General features: G+C 44.8%; 1 protein-coding gene across 4 annotated transcripts in view; it reads right to left on the bottom strand.

The window, feature by feature from the left end:
• The window catches only part of DLG2 (discs large MAGUK scaffold protein 2), a 4,361,751-nt gene that overhangs the window by 1,595,106 nt on the left and 2,741,429 nt on the right, over positions 1 to 25,216 (bottom strand). The gene's annotated exons all lie outside the window — the stretch shown is intronic.

Raw genomic sequence — 25,216 nt, 5'->3', positions numbered from 1 at the left:
TGCCCATCACTGTGTAATCCAAACATGTAAGAAAATGTGTGCCTGTGTGTTTAGACAAAAAGTGAGGGAGTGAAAAGTGAGTGTGAGAGAGATGGAGAATCTTTTGCAATGCCAACTTTACACATACTTTCATAGTCCTACCATTTTCATCAGAAATAAAAAATCCTAACTTTAAGACTTTTGGTATTCACAGAAGGCATTGAGGAGTCCTAAAGTTAGGAGTCCTAACTTTACTACTCCTAAACTGAGAAAAATCCTAACTTTAAGACTTTCGGTATTCACAGAAGGCATTTAGGAGTCCTAAAGTTAGGACTACTAACTTCTGTGAATACCGAAATGAGTAAGTGCCTTCTGTGAATACCAAAATGAGTAAGTGCCTTCTGTGAATACCAAAATGGTAGTAAGTTTAGGATTTTGTCTTAAATTAGGTCTGTGAATCAGGCCCATAGATTATAATCGGAAGGGGCAAGATGGGAAAATGAGGTGTGGCACTGCTATTACAAACTTTGTCAATGCTCAACTAAGCTACATTCATTAAACTTCCGTATGTCAGTGCAGTTTGATAATAATATTGCTGCAGGGATGCTCACCAGATCTCCCTGAATAATTATATCACTCTAATTCATTAGAAACAACAGCTTGTAAAGGTTGAGTAACCACACAGGAAACTCAAGTGTTACTGATTTCCTCTTACAAAATAGAATTGCTAATCACCAGATTTGGGAAAAAACACAATATAGAAATACTCTGCCCTAATAAATCGCTCACTCGATCGAAACAAATGTAACAATTAAGTGATGGAAAAAAATTGCTATAAATGCAAAGACAACTTATGGTATTAGTACTCTTTACCAGTGACTTTAACTTAATGTCAGAAGACTTGCAAATATAAATTCCTCTATTGGTAAACACTGGCAAGAGATTTTAGTAAGTTACTTAGTTGCAGCTGAAATGTTTCATTGGTCTGGAGGAGACAGTTTTGAATCCCAATAGGGCAAATTTGGCTTTTCATGCTTTAAATGTTTATAAGTTACGTGCAAACAATATGGAGTTGCAAATCTGTGGTCGTAATCAGTTTTTAGATAACAAGGCAAGATATTAACATCTGCTTAGACCATACTTTAATATTTCAAAATAATCAGGTGGATGTTTAATATTTGGGGGAGCAGAATTGCTGCGCATTGGTGAGTCACGTGCTTTGCCACACTAACTCATTTAGGCGTTGGCAAACCATCTTGTTTCTGACAGTGGAGCCTGAAGAGGCTCTGCCATCAGAAACTGTTGGCTGGGGTTGTATGACGTGACAATGCATGCTTTTACAATATGTTACAGCAAACAAATGATGGACGGAATGCTGACAATGCAAACATTCTACCTCAGTCAAAAGATCTGGGTTAAATCCATTGTTCTTTTGCCCACTACGCCACCCCAGTTTAGACCTAGCCATATGCAAATCAGTCTTGACCCTGTGCCCCATGGGAACAGTCCAGACCGAACTGCCAGGCCAGGTCCTCCCTGCACCTGAAACAAGCATACTGGGACCGGTTTCAGGGTATGTCACCCTTCTTCAGCCAGGTTTGCTTGAATCCAGTGGCACAGTGAGCAAGGGACCCACGTCTAGGCATACTTATCCTACTTAGGGTGAAAATTGTTACAGCAAACAAATGATGGACAGAATGCTGACAAGGCAAACATTCTCCCTCAGTCAAAAGATCTGGGTTAAATCCATCGTTCTTTTGACCATTACGCCACCCCAGTTTGAACCCAGCCATATGCAAATCAGTCTTGACCCTGTGCTCCATGGGAACAGTCCAGACCGAACTGCCAGGCCAGGTCCTCCTTGATAACACTGTTATCCTGCACACACTTTGTTACCCTCAACACTGGACCCACCCCCCACACACCCACAGGCACCATCCGGCATTTCTCTTGAAAAAAGATCTCCGAGAAAGTGACCCTTCGGGGGACCCGTAGGGCATTGCAGTGCCGGGCCCGATGAGGAGCAAATGCCCGATGATGAAGCATGCCACCCTTCCAGGGTGTGTGAGGGCAACAAGAGGCAAGACTGGTGCCTCCTCTGTGTGATGGGGTCTTTCTCATACCTAGGTCTTTTTGCCTTTCTCTTTTTTGCTTTGCTATAAGGCTTGTGGATGACCTTTGGCGCCCTGCCTTTGGAACAGTGTCCTCTTTTTGGTGTTATTTTTGCTTTTACAACATGGGCATTACAATGCAAACACCACTACAAAGCATGTTTTTACAATGCATACCATTACAACGCATTCCTATAAAGCAACATTATAACTATCGGAAAAGAATTATCGATGTAATGCTATCACTATTTTTACTATATGTCTGCGTTCTGTGACCTACCAAAATGGCTGTTGTTCTAAACATGAAAGAAAAGCACCTTGTTTCTAAACATTTCGTATTAAATATAGTTTCTGTCTGAATTAAAATCTCACTAAAAATACATTTGAAATCATGTTTTATTTTAAATTACCATTAACCACACAAATAAATAATAAATGGAGCCGTCCACGTTGCAATGGCATGCATTGTAATGGTACCTGCGTTGTAATGGTGATGTTGTAACGGCATTGCGTTGTAATGCCTTCTTCATAATGGTGGTTTCCCTTTAGCCGGTGGTCTGCCTTCCACTAGGCTGAATGATATTGTCAGAAGGGAAGGCCTGCCCAGTATAGGCGATGGTAAGGTATGGTGGTAAAAGCAGAAATATCCCTATTACACAGGTGTGGAACTCCTCGCATGCCGGGGACACCTTTTTTGTTTTTCAGAAACAATCCCTCTCTGTTTGGTGTTTATATTGTGTCTGTGAAATAAAAACCTTGCAGAGCAGGGGCCAAGACATGTCAGCCATCCTGGCAATGGTTTTTCACAAACGTACTCTTCCTGTTAGGGGGAGCTTTTTTGGTTAAATGGTGCAGAAGTCAATGCACAGCGGGTGGGCTGTCAATGGATGGGAAACGGCAGGTCTTGAGCCACTACGACATATTTGCAGCCAACTTCCCAAACTTAAAATGGCCACCATGTGTTTAGTCAGCCATTTGCTAATTTGCAGCCCAAGCAAACGTACTGTACTTTGCGAAACAGAAAAGGTTGCTCTTTGTTTCAGAGGCGTTTAACCATGAGTCTCTTCATTAAAGGAACTAGCGGGAGGAGCCTAGCCTGCAGCCGAGATGGCCGCCTAGCTCTTCGGCTCCGCCGACCCTTTCGCCCTTCGTCGATATCCTGGCAAGAATCCTGCGCCTCCGAGCCCTACGCGTACCTGCGCCACGTTCCTGACCACGATACTTTGACTCCGGTCGAAAACGGAGCTGCCCCGGCGGAGTTGGGCCCCGGTTTCCATTCCGGCCTTCCAAGCGGTCGCGGCCGGGCCATTGTTTAGTGGGGACGGCCGGCGGCGACAACGATAGCAGCGGCCGCTGTGGAGAGGGAGGAGCCGGTGCACCGGACCTGGAGCGCGGCGCTGGGATTCTCACAGCAGCCTTTTCCACGCTCGGCTGCCCAGCGCGCCCCGCTCGCAACATTGTATCCAGCTCCCGTATACTGTATCCCGGCCCAGCTGGGAGAGGGCCGGGATCGCTTCTTTGTTGCAGCCTACAGCAGCGGACGCCATCTTCCGCATCGGAAGCCCTGTTCTCGCCGGTGGGTTTCCCTGCACCACAGATTCCCCTGTCCTTGAAGCCTTTCCACGACCGGCTGCCTCCACGTTTCCTGCTCCACCGGGGCCCCGCAGAGAGCTTATCACCTTCCAGATACCGATGGCTGGTGAAGGGGGCTTGCTTCCCGGGGCGCTCGATGGTTGCTTGCCTAAGATGGCGGACGCAACAGCACCCTCCATCCTTGATCCACCGCTGGGGCTTCGCGACATCCTGGCAGCACTGGAGGACCTGTGGTTGGCCTTCCGCGACTCTGCCACTGGTTTGGAGGACCGGTTTGATCGGACTTTTTCAGCTGGCCATGATGATTCTCCAGTGCGGCATGTTAAGCCACATCTTCAGTCGACTGTCGGTGGATCACCCGAGTTGAGGTATGTGGCAGTGACGGGGGGACGTGTCCCAGTGCCCGCTGCGGTACTCCTCGGCTCTGCCCTGGAGGAGTCTGACAATCCTGCTCCCTTGGTATGGCCGGAGCTTGTGCCTCAGCCGCCGTTTTGCCCATCTCCTTTGTCCTTTGGTGCCACGTTTCTGAGCGTCCTCCTGGACTTGCTTCCTGTACATCGGCCGGCCGCTACTCTGGGATTTATGCATCGTCCTGCTCCCTGTTGTACTAGCCACCGCATAGCAGTGGCGCATTCTGTGGTCCTTTACTATCGAGCTTCGCTCCAGTTTGACTTGTCTCTTACCCCTCGATTGCTGCAACGGACTCCATGGTGGCCCATCCCGTCCAGGTTGGCTGTACTGCAATTGGATTCTGTTGGACTGCAGATTCGAAGGGGCCAAGGCTGAGGAAGGGGGTTTTTCTTGTTGCACATTGATAGGTATATGGCTGGGACTGGGACTTGTGACTGTTGGAGGTACATGTAGCAGGGTGTTAGGTCGGGGCCTGGGGTTGGGTGACCGCGGGTAACGATTTTGCTTGTATTGAATAGATCCTTGGCCCTCCTCCGATCAACCGTGACATTCTTTTTCTTTTTCTTCTCTTTCTCTTCTCCTACATTTCGGGTACTCTTTTGGGGCGACAGACACACTGCTAGGGGGGGTAGGCCGTAGCCTCTGCATGCGTGTAGGGTGGGGGGTATATTTCCTTGTTGGTTTTTTTTCTATGGGCCTCCTTTTTTTTTTTTTTTTTTTTTTTTTTTTTCTTTCTTTTCTCTCTTTCTCTTCTCCCTTTCTACTCTTTACCTTTCTCGTTTGCTCTTTCCTTTCTTATTTCTTGGGTCGAGGGGAGGATTGGGAACTTGTGGGTAGTGCTTGGGGATCGTCATGTGATATGCTTTTTTTCTATCCTGATTTCATTGAGTGCGATTGATTACCTTACGGATAATGCTTGCTGACTCTTCTGATGATCGTTGCCCACTATAGTCCTAACTGCATTGCTCTGATTCGGATCCTTCCAGACCTGTTGCTATGGACTTATTTCAAAACTTTATAAAACTTAAACCTCATCATCCTGGCGCTCGGCGGCACAATTGTGTATAACGTAATCTGGTCTATTCGTGCTTGTACTGATATGCTGCTGAATCGTATAATTGATTGCTGATGTGCCCTTTTTTTGTCGAGGCCGGCCTGAGGGTTGTAGGCCCGTATCTGTCGGCGCATACTGTTAAATAAAGGTTTTCCAAAAAAAAAAAAAAAAAAAAAAATTAAAGGAACTAGCCCTTATGATTGGTTAATTTCACAGGAACTGAGGTGTGATGCTTTGCAAAACTATATTCTGGTCACCCAATACTTCCTGTTACAGTTCACTTTATAATACGGTAAATTACACACTTGTGAGTTATTTTAGAATTTTTTTTGCTATAAGGAGGGCTTTATGAAGGTGTCTTTTTCACTTAAATTCCCACTTTAATGTTCAATAATTACAATTCAGAAGCACTGCTTTTGTGCCTGGTATTTACATTCATTTACCTCCTGCTGCAGCATTGCATGCAGTCAGAGGAACATTCCCTGTAACCTTCTTATTTTTATGGATTGTTAAATAATCTGACAAATAACATTCCATCCCTGAGCCTATTTTGCTTGTTCTAAAATCTTGGGCTTTTAACCTCTTTAGTGTTTCTTCCTATAGCTGGCAAATGATCAAAAGAGAAACATTTCCACTCGTACCTGCATGAGCTCTGCGGATTGCACATTACAAAGCCACCAACTCCCCGTGAGATGAGTAATGGGGCTGCAAAAGGTCTATTTGCTTTCTTCAGGCTGAGCCTTATCCTAGACATCCACCGGGCTCAGTAACTGCAAAGGTCTCTACATTTCATTAGTGGATACATGACCTCAATCCGGCTTACCCAGTAATGGCACTTGAAGATTTAATACCACAGTCCTTTCTTCTGGTGAGTTCAGCGCCTTCTAATGCAAGACCTCATCAGCCTGAATGTCATAGACAATACCACACTCCTGAGGAATTAAATAGGAAATGCTGTTTCCCCGTGGTGTATGGGTAATTGTTAGCACCAAATAGGGAAACGTACATTATACCGTTGCGAGGGACTTTCTGCATTTTCTAAAATATTCACAGCATCTCTCTTCTGTCAAATAGACGCCTCAATAATGGCATAAGCACTAGAAACGTAAGGCAAATCGTTTTTCAGCATGTTGTGCTGCTAGTGTAATAAAGAATTGTATTTGTATCCTGGTTTCATGCTATTTTGTTTGCATAATAAAAAGCGGAGAAAATGCATTTAACCACTTTACAAATGTGGACGATGGAATTCAGTTTATTGTAAAAATATTTTTTTATTTTGCTACAGATTTGCAAACTTAGTGGAAACAGTGTAGATTCTGAACAGTGCCTGCGCTTAATATTTAGGATAAAATATTGTGACAACAAAAATATCAATTTAGGGCATATCAAAGGCAGTTCAGAGTCTTTAAAATAAACAAATGCCAATGTCCAAAGTACTTCTCAGGAGGGCACCACAAGTCGCACTACCGACTGGAAATGCCATCCCTGTCACATGCCTGTGTAGACGTTCCATTGTAAACATCACACTCCCATACACTGAACAATTGCAGGCCACTCAAAGCAGTAAGAATGGCCTGGAGCTCTAGAATTATTTTTTAGGTGTCCATTTAATTGATACATTGATGTGCTCTGTACAGAAGTAAATAGACAGCACCATCCTGTGGCGAACTGTCATAAGTAAGTGCCGGTTTTAACAATCAAGTGCCTGTGCTGAACACCAGAAAACACCAGCACAAATGAAGCACTGGAAGGTAAGTATTGTTAGCAACTGGGTTACTGGTTGAGGGGGTGTAAGCCCTGGTCAAGCGGCAACCACAATCTTAGTCAGGGTAAGACACAAGCAAACCCAAATTCACCTGTGCTCAGCCCCTTAGTAGCTTGGTACAGAGTATTTGTGTACTTCTAATAGTAAAACAGTGAAAACAGCACACAGTAAATTCCCACACCAGATTAGAAAAATAGAGCAAAATTTAATAAATACCACAAGACCAAACAACCAAAATCCAGTCAGTAGAACCGGAGTTATGAATTATTAAAGAATAAATTGCAATATAGTGCCAAGAAGCATAAAGTACCAACCACGGCTATCTGGTTGCGCTGGATCAGGTCAAAGTCAAAAGTTCAAGCAGACCATGATGGAGTGCAGGTCCGAAACAGTCCCAAATTAGTCCCTCTGAAAGTTTAACTTCTCAAGTTTTGTGCCAATAGTCCCGTTTGCTTGGAAGAAAGTCGGTGGGAGAAAGGACAGCATCACTGGCTGTGGTTGGGCCCCTTGGCATGAATAACAGGCTAGGTGTTGCGGACGGGTGGGCTGGTACTAGAGAGACGGGCTTGTGGCGGCTCACAAGGATTTTCATTGTGAGCGGCATGTTCTAGTGTGAACGGGCCCATTTGCAATTATGAAGAGCCCAAAACCTTTAATTTTAAAGCTCAAGAGCCACACCAGGGTCCAGGACCTGATAAGTACCTTTTAGGGGTCAGGAACAAATTGAAGACGAATCCAAGAGCTGTTGGAGAGCTTGATATGTCCCTGATGGTCAGATTACAAGGCCAATAGACAAGCCCGTTGAGTCACTCTGGGGCCCTGGATTCAAGATAGGTTCCAAGTTCAGTTCTTCCTCCCCAGGCAAGAGGGCAGCAGGCAATAGCCCTGCACAGCAAGGCAGCAGCTCCTTCAGAATGGCAGTCCAGCAGAGTGGCAGTCCTTGGAACAGCACAGCAGTCTTTCCTCCTTGCAGAGTATCTACAGGTCCAGAAGTTTACTGAAGTCATGGTGTCTGAGGTCCTTCTTTTATACACTGGTGCCCCGGTTCTGGAAGGTGGGAGAAGGTTCTAGAATGTAGGGTTGTTAAGCCCTTTGTTTGGAAACAGGACACAGCCTATTCAGGTGTAAGTAAGGCTGGGCCTAGCTCCTCCTTTCCCATCCTGCCAGTGATGGCCCATCCAGTCACACATAAGCTCTCATTGTGTGTGGCTGTCTAGGAGAAATACACAAAGCCCAAATGACAACTACCCCCAGTTATGTGACCAGAGGTAGGCTGCAGGCACCAAATGGCTATGGCAGGAAAATGCCCAACTTTCTAAAAGCAGAAAAACAAAATTACACCAGTGTTGCACTCAAATTACACAAAATAAACTCAGTATTCAATAGAAACAAACTGAATTCATTTACAGTGTGCACCCTCTGCACACGGCGGTAATCGGAGGAACTAGGTGTGTTTGGCGTTTAAGAACCACGGCTGTAGCCTTATCAGCTACTTGACTGAATACGAGATTAAGAGGGGAGCACATTAACAGCACAGTGGACAAGCGGCAGGATTCTGTGTCACGATTAGGATTCTCTGCAGGCGGTGGTCCTGCTGTTTGGGATAACCGTTCCTGTGTTTCCTACATGAGTACTATTGTGATTTCAAGATGAAGTGATTGGACTACAAAGAGCCGACATAAAATTGGTAAACACGGCGTCTTTGAAGATAGATACTTGCGCAATATTAAGCTGCCCCTGTGAGCTGGATGAATTACGGGTGCCCTGAACAACTGGCATTTTAGCAATAACCAGTTACTAGCGACGAGATTCCACATTGACGCAAGAACATCTATAGCACTATTACGCAGTATTGAGGAAACACATGGTGGACGAGACGTGATGGGATATCTGGCGTGGAGATTCCCCTGAAGAAGGGTGGGTTTGACACCCGAAATGCATTGGGATTTATGTGACCCACGCCTGACATGTATGATTGATATTTGGAAGATGATGAACTTTTTTGGAAAAATTCGACTTTGAATAAAAACATATCTACGGAGCAACAGCGTGACGGTGTCACGGACATTCATTGGGACACTTTTGATCAACTTATATGTTGCTTGTGATGGTGTTGAAGTTTTGTTCAATGTTATGAACGAGTTTAGTAGGAGCATAATATGTGTGTGACACTCTTCAAGTGTGTGTAGTAGTGCACTTTCTGTCTAAGACCTTGATCAATGATCTCTTCTGATTTGGAAATTACACTTCTAAAATGCAATAAGGGAACTCCAATGTTATCCAATGGGAAAGATTGGCCTCGCAGTAGTGACAAACGAATTTAAGAGCTTTTCACTACCAGGACATGTAAAACTTAAACGTACATTTTCAACCGTTAAAATATGCGGTACCTGCCCTCTGTGCTGACTAAGGCCTACCCTAAGGGTGACTTATATGCATTAAAAAGGAAGGCTTGGGCCTGACAAAAGGTTTATTTTGTCAGATCGAAATGGCAGTTTAAAACTGAACACACAGGCTCAGCCATGGCAGGCCTGAGGCATGTTTGAAGGGCTACTCAAGTGGGTGGCATAATCAAAACTGCATGCCCACTAATAGCATTTAATTTAAAGGCCTTGGGTACACATAGTAGCACTTTAATATGCCAATTGGGTATAAGCGAGTGTTGCCAGGTTTTAAGCAGAGAGCGCAAGCACTTTAGCACTGGTTAGCAGTGGTAAAATGCACAGAGTCCTAAGGCCACCAAAAACGAATGCAGCAAAAAGGAGAAGGAAGGCGAATGTTTGGAGATGACCCTGCAGAAAGGTTGAGGTCCAACATGTAGTATTATTTTTTTACAGTTATATCACATTTAAAACATTAATTATTAAAATGTCGTTGTGTTTAAAATTGTTTTGTATACTAATTCGTTTTATCTTGTGTTAGAGTTATATTGATATTAGTTAAATATAATGTAGCATGAAAATTATGTTTTTAATTTTTAAGGCTATTGGTTTTTATCGAGGTATTGGTTAGCTAGTGCATTAAAAAACAAATTAATTACCCTATTTGTATGGTAATTATTCATTTTTGATAAATAGTTATTATTGTATTAGTTTTAATTATTGTTTTATTTATGTGGGTGTGAGTTTTTTGGGGGTAAGATGGGCAGTGTTTTTAAAACAAAATAAAGTAATTATAGTAAATCTTCAATTTTTTATGAATAAATATTTTAAAATATATTTTATATTTTGGATTTATAAAATAACATATTCTAATATGTTTATTTATATTTCTGAAAATATTAAGTTACCAATTTATAAATAATTTTCTCAAATTTCAAATATGTTTCTGATTTGTAAAATTAGTAACTTTCGTTTTTCAATAAATTTCACTTCAGTTAATCTCAGAAATATAACGAAAATTGTAAACTAAGTTAAAGTTATATGAAATATATTAGTTTTATATCTAATAATAATAATAATAATAATAATAATAATTAATACATGTTTTCAATACATGGGTTATATTGTAAAATTACCTGGAAATTAAAAATACGTGTATGGCTAGATATTAGAATTTTGAAGTACAGTTTTATAACTATATTCTGCACACATGGTGTTTTTGGATAATTCGTTTACCATCAATTGTGAAGTACATCTTTGTTTACATTGTCCATATATTTTTGATTAGAGGGATTACAAACATCTGGATGCCAGGAATTGAAATACACATTAAATCCACTAAATGATTTGATTTTGAAACACATTCCAAACCAGAGAAATGCAGTTATTTTGCTGTCATTCAGCATTTGTTTCACCATCACTAACAATTAGCAAACGCATATACATTGGACCATGAGGAATGACGAATCGTGTTAATATTGATAGAATATGACTTTCAATTCTGGAATGTAAATTACGATAATTAGTTGTCACTAATAACATAGTGGTTAGGGAATAGTGTGTTTTAGGCGTATGATTCGTGTTCCTTTACAGTAACTCAAGGGACATTTATTTAACTGTATTTATCAGCCCAGAGCATTCAATGACCAATGTAGAAATTGTGTTATTTACTTTTAGCAGATTACTCAGTGCAAGGCTAATTCAGGCTTACGCCTATCAAAATTCAAATTGTCTATTTCCCTTGAAGTCATCCAACAGCACAACAGGTATTTTAAAGGATACCTATAGGATATATGTATTATAATGCCCTCAAGTACACTAATCGAATTGAACTGCCTGCCAAGTGATATCTTGAAATGCTGTACTATGTCCTACTATTTATATTGTCCTCAGAGGTCCTTTTATTTGTTTTTAGGATATTACACATCAATATTGTAATGATAACCTTTTAAAATCCTATTTTAGTTTATAATGATGGAATTTCTTAGCATTCTGTTGAACAGTCATGGAAATTAGTTATGAATTTTGTAGGTCAAATATGCAAATATGCTTTGTTTTTTGTCTAATACCTTGAGTTCATTTTAATAGGAATAACAGACCCTCAAAATCCATCTCATAAGCAGCCATTTGCAAACTGCTGTTTCCTTATAACATTTCACACAGCCTTTGGCTTTGAAATTACCCTTTAACTTCTACCCTCGCCAATTGCTGTATAGAAATATCTACCTCATAAGTCACCTTCATTACACTTTCCAACTCTTGCAAAGGCCCTCCACTTTGTTACCTATATGAAAGGCAAGCTTGCTGGAGTAATTTCTACCTCTTTTTATCAAAAGCTGTATAATAGTGTACAAGAGGTCCCTTTCTTATTGTGTTCAGCCCATGGTCACACCCCCTCTCCACCGAGAACACCATCCCTCTCAATACCTTTGTTCAGCCCCTCTGCTTGCTAACCCAACACCACCTTATTCTCTCTCTTTGCCAACTTCCAAATCATTTAAAAAAATATATATATATTGGGTTTTAACACATGTAAACATGATGCAAACAGTGATGACATCAAGTCCAATTGCACCCTTTACATATAGCCCAGGTGTCACCCATTGCTTTACAGGGCATACAATGAGAAGCAAGGAATAGGTTGAAGCAGTAAAGGGGTGAGCTGATTTGGGGCCACCAAGCAGGATATTTATCGAGTAACAGCACTTAAGGGAAAGAGTTGGGGTAGGAGTGTCAGCGTATTGGACTAGTAGAGGGAGCATGAGAACTGGGAGAGGTAGGCGGTCGGGGGAGATAGGGCTGGGAAGATGGGGGATAAGCAGGCCTAGAGCAGGAGCAAGGGCCGAAGGGGTAGGGGAGGATCCATTCATTGTGAGTAGTCCTCTGGGTCAGGGGACTGGCGGTGGCCAGGGTTGCTCGCTGGTGGTGGAGGGGGAGGTGGTGGGCCAATCAATCTGGATAACAGCTGCTCCCAGACATGGGCAATCGGTTGACCACATAGGTCCCTTGCCTCCTCTTGGTGAAGGGCTGCACTCTCAGTACCCGCCCAACGGATAAAAGAGGATTCTAAAGCTGCAACGGTGGGAGGAAGTGGAAGTTTCCATTTCATTGTGATGGAGTGCTTGGCTCGTAGGAGGGCCATATTGACTAAGTGTGTCATCACTTACAAGTTTTAGAGTGGGGGATGATGCACAGACTACCCAGGAATGCATTCCTCCAATGCCTGTGGATCCCTCAAGTAGGTGTAAGACTGCATCCAAGATATGGGAGCAGTCCCAAAGGATATGTTTCAGGCTTGCAGCCGGGGCAGGGCATCTGGCGCATCTGCCGGAAACACTTGGAAAGATCCTGGAGATATGCTGAAGGAGAGGAATGCCCGTCACCAGCTGATACAATTTGACCTGAATGCTGGTGACGGGCATTCCTAGAGGCCTTCCTTGAATAGGCCAAAGCTCGGGGTCATTCCTTCTAATCGAGATCTCTTCCGAATTCCTCTTCCCATGTTTCCTAGAGTGTTTGAAGGGTGACAAGGGGAGACTCCGTAAAGGAGCCAGTCTGCCAGCTGATCACCCGGTGACTGCCCCCATAGTGTAAAGAGTATGAAGAAGAGGGTGGGTGGGGGCTCCTCATCCTGGACCACCCAAAGGTGGCAGAGAGCACTGACAACTGCAGCATAAACCAGGAACTGGTCTTCATGCAGGCCAAAATGACCCTCAGAGCCACAAAGGACAATAGCTGTCCATTTATAAATACGTTCCCCAAAGTTTTTAGGCTGACCTGAGTCCAGGGGTGCAGCTGGCAGTCAGTAAAGCAGGTGCCCTGGGTCCATAGGTCGAGGATTGGGATGATTGGGATGATAGCCATCAGGCGAGGGAGCTGCAAAGCCCTGTGGAAGCATGTAGGAGCTGCTTGACGCAGCCTGAGGGACACAGAGGGTTCCTGATCATGGGAAGCAAGCACCATAGCAGAGATGTATGAACAGTGGAGGATCCAAAATAGATTGTGTCCTCCAGATAGCTGCCCACCAGCCAATACGGAGGCCACTGGAGCTAAACTGCTAAGAAATAATATTCAAAGTTGAGGACACCAAGTCCACCCCTGTGAGGGGGGAGTTGGAGCTTTGACAGTGTTACACATCGACGCAAGTTGTGCCATATAACATCCCCCAAGGAGGGGATGCAGGCCCTGAAAGAACACGTTGAAAAGAGTGATCAGTGGGTTCGCGAAACAGTAAAGTAGACGAAGAATCATCACCATCTTTGAAACAGCTACTCTGCCCACCATGGACAAGGGGAGTAATCACCAGAACACCACCTGGGAATGGAGAGTATTTACTGCTGCCATCAGGAAAGCATCAAGTAGGCCTACAGTGTCAGGAAAGATACGAATGCTCAGGTAACAAAAGTGAGTGGGTTATCAGAGGATCAAGCCCTCCCCAAGGTCAAGGTGCATCGAGGGCAGTGTCGGGGACATGGGTAACATCCATGATTTGTGCCAGCTGACCCGAATGTATGATATATAACCAAACTTGGCTAAGAGGAGGGCAATTGGTGGGCAGTCAGCAGTGACGTCCTTGAAATAGAAAAGAATGTCATTGACAATCACAGAGATGGTGGTTGTAGTGTCCGGGAGGAGTATGCCCCAGTCCCCACCCCATTACAGGACTCGAGTCACCAACAGCTTTATTGGTAAGGCAAAGAGGAGAGGAGACATGGGGCAAGCCTGCCTCGTACCTCTGCCCCCAGTACGGATTCGGACAGCTGCTTGCCGTAGAGTACCCAAATAGTGGGGGCCAAGTATAATAGACAGATTAGGCTGGTTAGGCGGGGCCAGATTTGAAATCTTTCCAGTACCCCAAAAAGAAAGTCCCAGTGCAGGATATCACATGTCTTGTGGAGGTCTAGGACCAATGCAGCCGCCCCGTTTCCAGGAGTGTTGCGCAGCCTCTATGACTCTAAATAGGCAGTGAAGATTAAGGGAGGTATTTCTGCCAGGGACAAACCTGTTCTGGTCTGAATGAACTAGGCAAGTGAAGACTGGATGGAGGCTGTCAGCCAGAACCTTGCTAAGGATCTTGTAGTCCATATCTAGGATAGCTATAGCTATTGGGCAGTATGAGGGGAGATCAGTTGGGTCTTTCCTGGGTTTCGAGAGGGATACTAAGGACGCCTTGTGCAGAGTGGCAGTAATAGAGCCCTACCTAACTTGCGGGTTAAGATAGCAGCAAAGGTTTTATAAAATTCTGCAAACAGGCCATCAGTCCTGGGGGTTCTCCTCATCTACAGTCCTGCTATTGCCACACAAATCTCTTGTTCTGCAATTGGGAGTCCAGGTTGACCCCCTCTTTGAAGGTGAGGCGGGGAGGAGTGTCGCTGCCAGATAGTCCTGTATCAACTCCGCTGAGAGCTCCACAGGTGGAGAATAAAGGGCAGAGCAGTAACAAGTGAATGTGCTATGGATCTGAACCTGCATATGAAGAGGGGTGCTCAAGGAGTCATGGACTGAAACTATTTGTGGGAGACGAAGGTCATTATTACTCAGCCATTCTAAGAAACAACCAGATTTGTTGCCCTTGGTGTGTGTGCAACATCCCAGGAGTTTGGCCTCACGTTCCCAGAGCTGAGCGAGTGAGAGGTGCAAGGACGGGTCCTGGACTGAGCCACGTTCACTATCTATTTATTCTTTCTCGAGGACGTCCAAGTCTAGAATCAACATCCTACACACCCCCGAGACCACCCCGAAGCAGAAGCCCGGGCCACCACCTTAAAGGCCTCCCACTCAACTGAATGCGAAGAGGTGAAGCCCTCTTAATGCATAAAGTAGTTGGTTATACTGTCCGAGACTGCGTCTGAAAGAGGAGGATCCTCAAGAGTGGAAGGCTGTAGGCGCCACGTGGGGATGGGGGAAAGCAGTCTCCCCCAAAGTACCTCCACTATCAAGGGGCTTTCGTCAGATAGTTTGTGGCGCAGGTAATCCAGGAAGGAGATAGAAGGGCTCAGCGTCAAGGAACCAATGAGCTGGTCTAGGAAAGCATACACGTCTTGTGCTGGGGAATAATATGAATAGAGGTGGATCCCAGAGTGATGTTACCGCCAAAGATCTGTCAAGGCGCATCAAGCTCCAAGCACTAACGGTGGTGGGTGTGTTGGAGAGGGGTGGATGGGAGCAACCCAAGATGGGATTGAGGACACAGTTAATATCACCCCAACGGTAACCAATGTAGGTGGGCCCAGGTAGCCAGATGGGATGAATGGCAGAGCCAAAGCAGCAGCTGGTCAGAATTGGGATCGTAGACCGTGCCTATGAGTAATGGGGAGCCATCCAGGACCACCTCCAGTAGCACAAAGTGGCCCTCGAGGGCTATTATCTGGGACACCACCCTCAGGGGGACACCCCACCCAGGTCAGTGTGCCCTGGGCATAAGTGGAGAAGTGAATGGTGTAGAACTGGCCCCTCCAGCGCTTCTCAAGCCTCTGCAGTCTCTGTTCTGGTAATATGGGCCTTAGGGCTGTCTTGACTCCCCTTCTTTTAAGGTAAGCGTGTATTTTTTTTATGCTTGAAGGGTGTGTGCATGCCCCGAATGTTCCAGAAGATGATCTGGAGTGGGTAAACTCCCATTTTTCCACAAGGAGCTGTCCCTCCAGATGTTACCATGGGAGGGCCTCAAGCCCAGGGGCAAGTTGCATCGGGGAGGGGCCCAGTGGGAGGGGAGTAAAGACCACCTGGGAAGGGCAATAAACCAGGTTAAACAGTATAGATAACAACAAAGAGAATACTTCAAGCAGGAGGCACAAGACCTGCTGCCCAAAGTGTCAAACTATCATTGCTCTTGGGGGCAGGGTTGGTGAAATTCGGAGCAGTAGAGTGAGTAGGCAAGGCTCCACAGTGCCAGATAACAGGGGCGACTCCATCCATGGAAGAAGTAGTTGGTGGTGTAAGGACTAGCAAAAAAACTGCTCTTGGGTCCCAACTAGTCGTGTCTTTAGTCCACAGGTACAAGAGGGCCACGCGTTGGCACTCTGCCACACTTTACCACCCATGGCTGGGTTGCACATACATCAGACCCACAGGAGGGTATCACAGATTCTCATCAGCTGTTTGGGGGGGTCACCCTGGGAGGTGAGTCCAGGCCCCATGACAGGTCGATGTAGAGCCCTCTATCCCCAAATCCTCGGAGGGAGAGCTAAACGAGATCCCAGGAGGGTGACAGAATGCCTCCGCCACAACCAGAGCCGAGCTGCAGCTGCTCAAGACCTGGTCCAGTGAAGGGGTTGCCTGTTTCAGGGAAGGACCATCCTTAGCCTAGGCGATTTCACCTGGCCCTCATCCGAACAGAGCTGCTGCATAGAAGGAGATCGGGTTTTCACCTAACCACAGGTGTCTGGTGTGACAGTGAAGACGAGAGTTGTCTGAGATTACCTTCAAAATCTGTGGAAATAGAAGAGCATATTTGACTTGCAATTCATGAAGGCACCGCTTGACGCCAAGGTACGATACAGATTGTATTTGCATCGCTACTGTGTAGTCTGGGAAAATACAAATCCTGTGGTAATCTTTTAGGAGCAGCTCAGCTTGGCATGCATGCTTAAGGATGGCATCTTGGTCCTTGAAATGGAGGTCTTTCGCCATTATAGGACAGGGGGTTGCACCAGCCCGAGGGCGCCAAGCTTGCACCCTGTGAGTTCACTCAATTAAAAAGAACAGAGTGAGAGTATAAGTAGGCACCAAGTCTTTGAGCCAAGTCTCTATGTAGTGAACTATATTTGTGTCCTCATGCCCTCCAGAAGGCCCACCACTTTAATGTTACTTCATTGAGCTCTACCCTCAGCCTCCTCTATATGGCCCTCAAGGAATGTCATTCGGTCTTTGAAGTCCAGGAGCTGTTTTTGAAGTTATGGGTTTTGCAACCTTGGCAGCCTCAATTCTCTGCAGGATGGTGTACAGTTTGTCTGGGTGATATCCAGGGGAGGACGGGACAGGCGCCCCAGGCAGGGATGGCAGAGGACCAGGCCAGTTTTGCTGTTTGGTGCATCCCATAGTTTCATCGCGTGGCGGGGAGGAGATTAATAAGAGAGCAAAGCTGCTTAAGAGTCCAGGCCTGCTTGCATCTGTTATCCCCTCAAGTGACCATGGGGGTCAGGGCAGCATGAGCAGCCAGGTCAGCCTCCCCCTGCAAAGAGGTGGTGCCCCTGGCCCCGGAGCATTGAGGCAAGTTAGTTGTGGGTCCCATAAAGAGGGGGCTCAAAGGCACCAGCATTGAGGCGCTGCTCCAGGACTACAGCTGACTTCACCAGGTGCCTCGCAGAAGCTGCAAGAATGGTGAGTCCTCAGGGTCCCCAGCAGCTCCACCGGCCCAAATTCCACCATTGGTGGGGAGAGGCATAGCTGTGACCCAGGCAGATGCTCTCATGAAGGTTCCTCACGGGAGCAGGGAGCCACGTGAAACAATACCAGGGGGCTGTGGTCGAGGAGCTCCCCCGTTGGGTACTGCAGGAGGGAGTGTCCCCAACAGCCACTGTTGTAGTGAAAAGCCCAGGAGCAGGAGGGCCCAGCAGGGTGCACAGGGCAAAGGAGGAAGCTGAGGGCCACAGCCATGCCCCTGCAGGGAAAACTACTCACCAGGCTTTCTCCCACAACATCAGCAGCAGGAGGGTTCTCAGGGGGAGTCGCTGTGAAGAGTCAGGAATAGGGGCGTGCAGAGAAAAGCAGACACCACACAGGCAAGCTCGACTCTATCCAGCTTCAATGGTGAGGTGAGGTTCGACCGCACCCGTCACCAGTTCGGGGCTCTGCAGAGAGGGGTGTGAACCTAGCACTGGTGGCCACGCCTCAGAGCTTGGGGGAGTCATCACTCACCTCGGATATCTCGGCTCCCAGGACAGTTTCCCAGTAGAGTGGGCTCTGCCCCACTGCTCTGACTGGGGAGAAGAGTGTTCTGGCACCTCAAGGCACCAAGGAGAGTTCCCTGGGCAGGCGTGGACTTCTCACAGTCTGCCACTCACTGCAGGACCCATTGCCCACCGCCCGCGGGCCTAGGGCCTGGTGGCTCGGACCCTAGGAGAAATGTCATCAGCCTTAGGTGTCCCGCAGCACATGAGAGTGTCCACTGCCAAAATCAACTGCAAGGGTGACGAACCCCTGAAGGCCAGGAACTACGTGGATTAAGGAGTCAGGAGCTCTTGCCTTAAACAGCTGCCATGTTGGCCTCTCAGGCCAAATCATATTAATTACCGCCTGGTAATTCTGTCCTGGAACTCCCTCCCACTCAAATTAAGTTGAGCCTTTACTACAGGCCGGTGAAATTGTCACATTTTTTCCAAAATGAATACGCACAATATGTGTGGAAATGATGGGAAGTATGCATGGGTAATAGTTTGAGGGGAAACTGTATAAAAGGTATGACCTCACATACAAAAGTCATATGAAATAGCCATTCATTGTATTTTACATAGTTTTTAAAGTCACATGGGAAACATTGCTTGTGAAGCACATTTGGCAATAACGCATATGAATTTCACAGATCCCATAAGACATTTTCTACTCGAACTAGTCTCTCAATTGGCTGTTCAAAGCCCACATAGGACACTATTAGCCATGTGATGCACTGACTTCAGTAAAAAAGGTCCTAAAGGTAGCTGTATGGTACAAACCAGAAGCCCTAAGAATATTCTCCAATCTAAAGCCACTACAGAAGGCTTTCAAGGCTATAACATCTCATGTGAACTAGGCTAACAGGATTAAATACCAATCTCAACAGATGACATAATGTCAGGTAGCCTCAAAGCAAGGGTCAGACAGGACACTTGGTTGTGTGGCTTCCTAAAAAAAGAAATGGAACCGATCAGAGAAGCAACTCCAGTTTAATACCATGCAAATTGCCTTATGGGTAGTATGGCCTACTTAGTGATCACTTATTAATATTTAAAAGGAGGGTTTAGACCTGTGAAAAGGGGTTCTTTTGGAAGGTCAAATTTGCAGTTTAAAACTGCAGTCTGGCTACTGGTGGTAGGCCTACAGTCATGTTTACACGTTTACTTCTGTGGATGGCACAAAGGGTGCTACACTCCACTTGTGACATTTAACTTACAGGCCATAGGTACACTTTGGTACCATATAATATGAACTTATAGGTGACTTAATTATGTGCCTTAGGGGTATGCCAATTTTATCATGTTAAAAGAAGGAGAACAGGTACTTTGCTACTGGTTAGCAGGGGTGAACACATAGTGATCTACAGCTGGCAAATACAGCCAAGGAAATAATCTGGGGGTACACCACTCAAAAGACACTAACAAGGATCAATAGCAGTAATGGGACTTTCTCACTGGCTGCACACATATGTTTTCTGCTGCAAGGATGTAATGAGTTTACACTGCAGGAACAAATGAGGGTGCTCACTGACAGGACAGACCACAATGGTTCGCTTTTTCAGTCAAACACTGACTTGAGTTTGCAAAATACCTTTGTGTGGAGTTTTCATTTTTCCTTTTTCTCATCGTTTCAATTCAGCCAGTTCATTCCTACCCTAGCTCTAGCCAATGCAGCCTGTGATATCTATTGGCAACTATATGCAGATGACAGAAAGATTGCCAGTGGTTTAAACTAATTCCAGCATTTACAGCATCACGGTTTTGCTACGTGAGTCTTCTTCAGCAGAGGTGGTATAGTTTAGGTAGGTCCTGAGCTACCTGAGGGCAAAACATTCCCTGGGTTATTTCTGTTCCCTAACTGAGAGAAGGAAACCTAGCAGTGCCTCTTATATGCGTAATTCAGGATGTTATGTTATGTTATGGAATTTGTTGAGCACAACTCATATTCAGAAAAGTGTGTGCTGGTGCCCAGGGAAACTGAGAAACTGAAACAAGAGAACTAGATAATGGAGAAAAGTCATGTTTTGATAAATTTAGAAAATGCTAGATGGTTGAAGAAAAGTAAATCTCCCTGCGGAAGGGATTTCCAATGGTTCGCCACTAGGAAATGAAATGAGTAGCCACCCATATGCAAGTGTGTGATTTTAGCAAACTGCAAAACATTATCTGAGGTGGAACAGAAAAAGTGAGAGGGCCAGTAACAAGTGAACCATAGTCTTAATTAGGTAGGATTGTGATGGTGGCGGTTGTGATGACAAATTCAAAATGCTTTAAACAAGGCTCACGTCACTACAGGAAGCCAATGAAGTAGCTTGAGATTGAAAGATAGTTGAGCATTCACGAAGAATAAGGATCTGTGGCATTCTGGTTGAGCTGCAGACATTGAATGATAAATGATGAGAGGTCAAGGTAAAAAGAGATACTGTAATTTAGCTGACAAAGGATAAATGTCCGAACCACTACTTGATGAGAGGGGACCATGAGCAGAGAAATCTCTTTAAACAGAATGTGAAGCAGCAAAAATGAACAGCAACGAGTTAGTGTGTTGCCTTGAGTCCCAAAGGAAACATTAGTGCAGAAGAAGATGCCCAAACCGTGAGCAGAAGAGGAACAAAGAATATGGTTGAAGGGTTCTTAGGTCTTCAAGCCACCAAGCTGATAACTGAGTCGACCAGGGAGCACCTAACAACAGGAATTCTGTTTTGTCTCTATTGAGCTTAGCTGTATTGCCTCTTGTCCAAGAGGCAACATTGGACAAATAAGTCTGGAGCCTGGGTTGTACCTCCCCTGAGTCCTCCTTGATTGAACAATGTCAAGATAAGTGAGGAGCCCTAAGGGACTCTATAAGTCAGAGGTTTAAAATATTAGTGAAATTGAATTGAATTAAATTTATAAAGCGCAGCATATACCCTGAGGCGTCTTGGCGCTATGCCTGATAAAAGAACAGTGGGACAGAAAGCACAGGTTGTCGTCTGGTTAAGCGGATTAGATGGTTTGTGTAAACAGCCATGTTTTCAGGTCTTTCCTAAAGTGAATCAAAGAGGAAGCGGATTTTAGAGAGGTGGGAAGTGTGTTCCAAAGCAAAGCTGCAGATCTAAAAAGACTCCTGCCTCCCCACGTTATTTTTTTAAAAGGGGAGATAACCATTTTCCTGGCTGTTCCAGACCGTAGGGTCCTCTTGGGAACATACCATTTTAGTTTGTTCCTGAACTGTGCTGGTCCCAGATTATGCAGCGACTTAAAAGTCAAGCATAGGACCTTGAATTTACATCTTTGCCTGACTGGAAGCCAATGCAATTTCTATATGGCTTCTTTGGCTGAGACGTGCTTGGGGATATTCATAATGAGGCGAGCTGCCGCATTCTGTACCACCTGGAGCCTATTGATCAAACCTGAATTGATGGTAAAGTAGAGGCTATTACAGTAATCTAATCGGTAGAGGACCAGGGCCAAGGTCACTGTTTTCAGGAGATCCTCTGGTATGAAGTACTTTATTTTGTTAATTAGCCTAATGGCACAAAAAGAGATAGCTGTGACTTTGTTGACTTGAGCTTTAAATTTAAGTTCTTTGTCAATGATGATCCCCAGGTCCTTGGTTTTGGTAGCGGGTGTTGGTAGCACCCCCAAAGCAGGTGGCCACCAATTTGATGTCCAAAGGGCAGGTTTGTTACCCAAAATGATTACCTCTGTTTTTGTTGCATTCAACTTCAAACAGTTGACATCCATCCAATCACTCACATTCTTCATGCAGATTTTGAATGCCTCACCCGGGTGCTTTTCTTCCTTGGTTAGGGACACAACGATCTGTGTGTCGTCAGCGTAGGAAGCCAAAACAAAACCTGTTTTTTCTACTATTGATTGAAGAGTGTAGGGCTCAGGGCTGATCCCTGTGGCACTCCACAAGGTAGTGAAAATTGTTTAGAGGTTGCCGACCCCATTGCTACATTAAGTTGCCGATTGCTCAGAAAAGATTTCAAAAGTTCAAGTGCCGAGCCTTTAATTCCTGCCTCTTGCATACGGTCAGCCAAGATCTCATGGCTGACCGTATCAAAGGCCGCCGAGAGATCCAACAGCACCAGAGCGGCCGTACCCCCATGTCTGAAATAGACCGAATTTCCTCAGTGGCTGTGATTAGGGCCGACTCTGTGCTGTGATTCTTCCTAAAACCATGTTGTGTTTCATCTAGCAGGGCATTAGATTCGATATGCTGAGTTATTTGTGTATTCATTATGTCTTCAATACATTTAGCAGCAAAGGGTAGTCTTGCAATGGGGCGGTAGTTACCGCGTTCCGAGCTATCCAGGTTGTCTTTCTTCAAAAGAGGAAGAATGGAAGTCCGTTTCCATTGAGTCGGGAAGATTCCGCTGGTAAATACTATCTTAATGATGAAGAAATGAAGAAAGATGTTCTGCTTGATGTCTAAGTGAAAAAAAAAATTAAACCAATTAAGGCCCTGGCCATGTATGCTCATTTGAATCATGAGAAATGATGTCCATGCAGCGGTAATATCGAGCAGAATGAGAGCTTCTTTTCACCCATGATCAAGAATACATCAAAGATCATCATCTACCACAAGCAGAATGTAGAGTGAAGGTATTAAAAACTGAAAGCATTAGGATAAAGCATGTTGTTGTCCCCAATAAATGTTCAGAGGTAACTATTTATCTTCTTTTTCCAAAATTTTTGCTGGATAAGGTCAATGAGATATAGGTTGAAAGTTACTAACAATGGTGGGTACACCAGAGTGACAACCAGTTTCCTGTGACTATGGACTGGGGCAAAATAAAAAGAGATATTAAAATGAACAGTGATAGCAGGGCTAATGACATTTTGAGAGGAAATGGAGGCCAGGGACCCTCGTGGGGCCCACATTTAATCGGATTCATTAAGAAAACAATGCTTTCTGAGGGGACAAGCATACAACCCAACAGTTTAGCTCTGGGATCAATTTCATAAAAGGTCGTATATTCCAGTTTGGTAGGAGGAGGAAGCTGAGCACAGATGGTATTCATTTTTCAGTAACTAAGGTGGAAAGTGATTCACAGAGAGCGAAAAATAAGCCACAGCAGACTCAGAGAGTTCGGTCACAAATTTGAACAGCTCACAAGAAGTGTTATTTGCAGTCACAATTTGAAAGGCCATGCAGCTAGATTGAGATTTCCTGGGGATGGTTTTATGAATTCTTAGAAAGCACATGTAAGTGTCAAGAGCCTCAGCAGTGTAACTACTTCTCCAGATCCTTTGACAATTTTTCCAGGACCGCTAGACAGCTGCAATTTCAGCAGTATACTTTGCTGTTGAGGGAATCTTATGACAATGGTGCCAATTTTTAGGAGGCACAAAAGTATCAAGGAAGCATTTGATCCATTGATGGGAAGAATCAAACAGCTGATTAGAGTAATTGTCCTTACTGGGATCATCATGAAAGGGAAAAAAAGTAATTGTGAGTGAGAGCTCTTGAAAGAGAAATAGAAATAACTTTAGCCCTAATTCTGCAATTAATATTTGATGATAACAAGCTGGACTACTGAAGGGGTGGGGGAGGGGGAATTGGACCAGTCTAAGGAGAAGGTACCTCCAAAATTGTCTGTCCACAGAAGCAGAAAAGGGGGTACAGTGTGCATGAGAGGAGACAGTGGAAAAGATGAGACTAAGAAGATGACCAGCCTTATAGGTAGGAAGATTTACAAGTAAATTAAGGTCAAGCATAGCCTACAGATCAAGGAAATCTAGATTCAAGTCTAGCAGTGTCAACATGCCAGATGTTAAGGTATCCTAATATTGTAAATGAATGCACTTAAGTATAAAGGGAGCCTGGAAGGGGGTGAAGGAATTGGCCAAATTAGTCCACAAGCAAAAGTGGCTCTACTATGAGCTGCGAACTTAAACAATAAAGTTTCAGCAAATGACACAAGTGGGAAGCTATAGCTATAACCTGAAAGGAGGAGCAATAAATGATTGCTAAACCCCTCCCATGGGTTTCTTGGCAATCCTTAAAAAGAATAGTGTAGCCCTGATGGGGATGGTACAAATCAGGTCAACCATGATTCTGTGATGGAAAATCATGAAGATCATAAGTTCCTAAATAGAGATGGGCTTCATGTTTATGAGGTAGGAAGTGCACATAAAAAGTCAGCGTATGATGTTGCTTGAAGAGTAAGCGCTGTGGCTCGAGTGAGAGCTGACTCCCTACAAACTTTATGTTAGTCCCAATGGGACGGTAAGTTTATGAGATGTGGCACTTTAGAGGTGACTGAGAAAATAGTTGCCTCTTCAGAGGTGATAAATAGATAGGACACGTAATAGTTGTTAAAAGGCAGAATGGAGGTTATGATAGTATTTACCAAGGAAAAAGTGTTGAGTATAAGTAGCTTCCCACAGGAGCATGTCGGAAGATAGCTTGGTGCTGTACACGTCCGGGTCACGGATGGGTGCGGACAGGCTCGCCTGTGCCTTTTTTGCCTTCATCAAGAGTGTTTTGAATATGGTAAGTTCATGCCTCCAATGGCACAGATGAGCTGAAAATATTGGACTAGGATACACCCAGACTCAGAATCATTCAAGCATTTCTACTCATCACAGTGTTGCTGTACAATCAACAATTTACCATGCTGGGTTTAGCAAATAACAGTGAGAAAAGAGATGAATGAAAATGGATACAGAAGAAAAAAAAAATATATTAAATCCTCTAATACCCTTAAAATCCTCTTTGACAGAGCCCCTGATACCTGAGAGGTGCTAATTCTAGACCTCGTTGCAAGTGTTCAGCTGATATTAGGATTCATGTGAGGGGGGTGCACCTGGGACAAACATTCACTTCACTTGTCCTGGCACCAGTGCAATGTTAAGGAAAAGGATAGCCTATGTACTTTCTAAATTTGTTCAGTTTTTCGAGACCAAGTTCCTATGTACTCTGACTGTGCATCTCACAAATAATGGGCGGGATTGATGTATTTGCACAAGACCTGGTGGACACACTCAGAGTCCCACATCCTTGAACAGTGTTAGTAAAGTTGCTGATCCACTTCTAGTGGAAAACGCACAAGGAATTA

Source organism: Triturus cristatus, chromosome 8 (assembly GCF_964204655.1).
Source record: "Triturus cristatus chromosome 8, aTriCri1.1, whole genome shotgun sequence".
NCBI lineage: Eukaryota > Metazoa > Chordata > Amphibia > Caudata > Salamandridae > Triturus > Triturus cristatus.
Note: the sequence above shows the minus strand (reverse complement) of the source record. Positions and strands in the feature narration are given on the sequence as shown.